The sequence below is a fragment of the Euprymna scolopes genome, chromosome 20 (genome assembly GCF_053919585.1).
Source record: "Euprymna scolopes isolate OS-2025 chromosome 20, ASM5391958v1, whole genome shotgun sequence".
NCBI classification, from domain to species: domain Eukaryota; kingdom Metazoa; phylum Mollusca; class Cephalopoda; order Sepiida; family Sepiolidae; genus Euprymna; species Euprymna scolopes.
The window spans coordinates 5,725,137-5,730,136 of record NC_136501.1 but is presented as its reverse complement, the minus strand read 5'-3'; positions in this window follow the sequence as shown (position 1 = coordinate 5,730,136).

Sequence of the window (5,000 nt, the reverse complement as noted above, 5' to 3'; positions counted from 1 at the left end):
TCTCCGGTGAGCTGTTTGGTGTTCGTCTGCTGTTCAATGAAATACGTGTAAGACAAAATAAAATATTATGAAAGAAAAAAAAACATAAATATGTATTTGAATTCGAAATGTTCACTACTGATGCACGAAATCTTAATGCTAATGCGTATGTATGCATGCATATATAAATATATACGAACTAACATGGTCTTATGCACCCAGTTAACTAAGTGCAAGAGAAATTAAAATAATTGCACTTAAAGAGGCGGTTAGAATGTTAAAAAGATCTCTCGACTTGAATGTCTGAGAGAGCGGGCGAATGTCTGGTATTCGATAGAATACTCTATCATCAGCCAGAACAAAATGATGAGGAAATTTAAAAAAAAGAGAGAGATGCGTATGTATATAAAATATGCACCATCGTTTGTCGTCGTTGGTAATGGTGGCCTGTGTAAGAACTCGAATTGAATATAAATAAATATATGCATAGGATGTTTAGATATTATTCCACCTTACAATGGATGTTTCGGCATTCAGTTTATCAAGTGAACAGACCTTTCTCTTTTGAATGTTGAAAATAATTCGATCTCCTCATAACATATAACTTGTATCAACATAATTTAAGACATTCGTAATCAAATTATTTTCAAACTATCATCATGTAATACATAGACATGTACATATTTGTGAGAGAGACTTTCTTCCTTTACCAATACACACACACACACACACACACACACACACACACACACACACAATAGAATAAGTTAAAAAGATAAAGAGTAAAGTTACATTTAAACTTTATTTCATTATCAAATCAATAAGAGTTATAGAAAGGCGAATAGAAAGAATATACATACGTACATACATACATACACATATGCGTCATACTACATACATCATAGATACATACATACATATACATATACATCATACATACATACATATATACACATACATATATACATAAATACACATATACGTCTTACATACATACATACATACATACATACATAAATACACATATACATAAATACTGATGTACATCAGAAATGCATACATATATACACGTATACATCATACATCATACATACATATATATATACACATATACATCATACATACATATATATATATACCCATATACATCATACATACATACATATATACACATATACATCATACATACATACATATATACACATATACATATATACACATATACATCATACATAAATGCATAAGTCAGAGAGAGTTGCAACCTTGATTAAAGTGAGTGTTCCTAATGATGGCGGTCTTAACAGAGCTGAAAGAGAGAAACAGACCAAATACCAAGGTCTCATATATGATATGAAAAGAAACTGGAACCTAAAGGGGATATCGATCATACCAGTTATCATAGGTGCCACAGGACTTATAAAGAAGAACCTGAAGTCCTACCTAACTAATATTCCTGGTGAACCAAGTGCAAAAGAGATTCAGACAATTGCACTTAAGGGAACAGCGAGGATACTAAAAAGAGCTCTCGGTTGGTTTCAATAAAAAAGCGGGGCAATGTTGTCAGCTGGTTTGGCTGCCCCATACCCGGCATTACAATCTTCAAAGGAAGAAAAATAAAAAAATATAAAAAAAGATATATACACATATACATCAAACATACATACATATATACACATATACACATATACATCATACATACATACATATATACATCATACATACATACATATATACACATATACGTATATACACATATACATCATACATACACATATACATCATACATACATACACATATACATCATACATACATACATACACATATACATCATACATACATACATAATATATACACGTATAAATCATACATAAATACATACATACATATATACGCATATACATCATACATACATATATACATCATACATACATATATACACATATACATCATACATATATACACATATACATCATACATATATATACGCATATACATCATACATACATATATACGCATATACATCATACATACATATATACGCATATACATCATACATATATACACATATACATCATACATACATATATACACATATACATCATACATGCATATATACGCATATACATCATACATATATACGCATATACATCATACATACATATATACACATATACATCATACATATATACAAATATACATCATACATATATATACGCATATACATCATACATACATATATACGCATATACATCATACATACATATATACGCATATACATCATACATACATATATACGCATATACATCATACATACATATATATATATATATATATATATATATAGTCAGATGTAGAAGTGGTAAAAAAACATGATAAAAAGTTCTCAATGCATTAATAGAGCTAAATATGTTTATTTTACTACCTCAAGTATTAACGCAGTCCATTATAATTGTTTCTGCAGACAGATGTATTCGTCGTCTGTTTCGTCAGATGGTTGGAGGCAAAATGAGAAGGGAGGAAGATATGATTGGGGGAGGGGCACGTGTGGATGTTAAGAAAACAAGAGAAATACATACATAGAGAAAAAATACTTATCATTTAGAGATCCAGCCTCATCAGGTCTCCTCAGCATTTGAAACCGAAATCAAAGTTTCAAAAGCAGGGGAAGCTTGATGAGGCTGGTATCTAAATGGCGCATGGCAGAAACATGCATGGCAATGGTTTGGTGAAAAGAAACATGCTATAATTATGCTCTGCTTGTGTTTGAGCACTTCTTGATAAACACCAATGTTTCAATGAATTTACATCTAGGAAAGCACAACGATACAATCATCACACACACACACACACACACACACACACACACACACACACACACACACACACACACACACACACACACACACACGTTGCTCGAGGTTGCCCGGTCGTAAAATATGCATAAATATTGATATTATATTTTAAATCATACAGAAACTGAAACACGTCCATGCGAACATTGTTTTTTTTAAACAGTTCGCTTATTTTAATTAAAAAAAATAATCGAGCTGAGATCGAAACCAAAACTTAAAGACAGTGGGCTAAGTATGATAACCCTTAGGCCAGCTTGACACGTTCTTTAAAAAGTGTTTTTTTCAAAACTACTTATTCTTAACATAAGGAATCCGTCATGTGAACGATTCACGCATGCACATTCGTGAAACAGTTAACAAACAGATAAAAATCTATTGATCCTCTCCCACGTACTAAATTTTTAGCAGCTTTTTTTTTCATGAAAACCGATTAAAATTTTTTTCACACGTCTGAATACACTATATACCAAATTTCAAGTTTGTAGATCAAAAATTCGTTGAACATATAGGTGGAGAATAGTCCTCACACACACATTCTCACTTTTTATATATATATATATATATGTATATATGTATATGTATGAGTGTATGTGTGTGTGTGTGTGTGATAGAGAGAGAGAGAGAGAGAGAGAGAGAGAGAGAGAGAGAGAGAGAGAGAGAGAGAGAGGGAGAAATACAGGATCTTAATATGACAGAAATAGCAAATTCTAAACAAAGTAGTTTTTCAAAAAGTACAAAAACCAAGTCTTCAAAAGAAATCTTTCAAATAAACTGATTTAAATTTGTTTCAATTATTTCAAATTGCATTTCTCAATTATCATTGTTGTTTGATTATTTCAAAAAACAATTCTAATTTATTTAATATCGTTTATTAAGGACGGACTTTTTTTTTTTAATTTGTAGTTTCATTAAAACCAGGTTTTCCGAAAAGCTCGTTCCTTTTTTGCTTTGCCTTAACTTGTTCCACCATAAAAACCTGCCTCAATTTTGCATTGGTATGTCTATTACACAAATACTTCAACGGAATGTGCTCCGACGAACCTACTGCGCTTGTGCTCCCCTCCACGTAAAATACCCCCGACCTAATAAATAATCAGCAAAATCTCACCCCTCATTGTGGAGCTTCCTCGATGCTTTAAAAGCTTTCTCCTCTAATCGTTTATATCCACTCTTAATAAGTCGTTATTTGTATAGGTTGCCTGTTTACGGCACATCGACCCTTTTAGTTTAGCGCCACACTTGTTATAAACGCTTATTTGGGAAAAGTTAATAATTTTTTTTAACTACAGTTGAATTGCAACGGTGGGTTTATTCCATTGTTTGCAACAGAGTTCATTAAGCCAATCATGAGCGCGGGGGAGTCGTAACAAATTGACACACGTGTGCGTTTGTGTGTGGGTTGGGGTGTAGCAAGATGAATGAGAGCACGGGAGCCGTAATAAAGGATGTGTGTGTGTGTGTGTGTGTGTGTGTGTGTGTGTGTGTGTGTGTGTGTGTGTGTGTGTGTGTGTGGATAGCAGCTGGACTGGTCAGGCGAGGAAAAGAGGAGAAAGAGAGATGGTTACCGATATGTAGACACGTAGGTAGGTAGTACGATTGTTCTGTAAAAGCAAAGCAGTGTTTAAGCTATCATTAAAATGATGCGCCGATGATGCGGCCGCGCTCTACCTCCGTGTATACACTAGCAGGCCGCCCGGCGTCGTCCGGTCGTAAAATACGCTAAAATATTATATTGATCAATGCTTCTTCTTCTTCTTATTATTATTATTATTATAATAATAATAATAATAATAATAATAATAATAATAATAATAATAGACCCAATACATAGTAATGATTTAGAAAGTTTAAAAAAAAGAAAAGAAAAAAGAATCGTGCACCAGCACCACCACCGAGAATCGATAACAAAACGTTAAACTTACGATTTATTTTTTCCTTTGACATTAACGCCGGACCTATGAAGACATGTTTGCTGCAAGGTTAGAAGTTAAAACATGAACCAATAGCTATTGCGTTACGCATGTATATTTGTAATGCTTTCATTCAACCTTTACCTGGCAAATTCCATTTTTTTTTTTTTTTTACACTTTTGCTCCGATTTTCCTCGGCTAAAACCCAAGTATAAAGTTTCGCATCAGTTCGAATGCCCTTTATATGAATTTTCATGT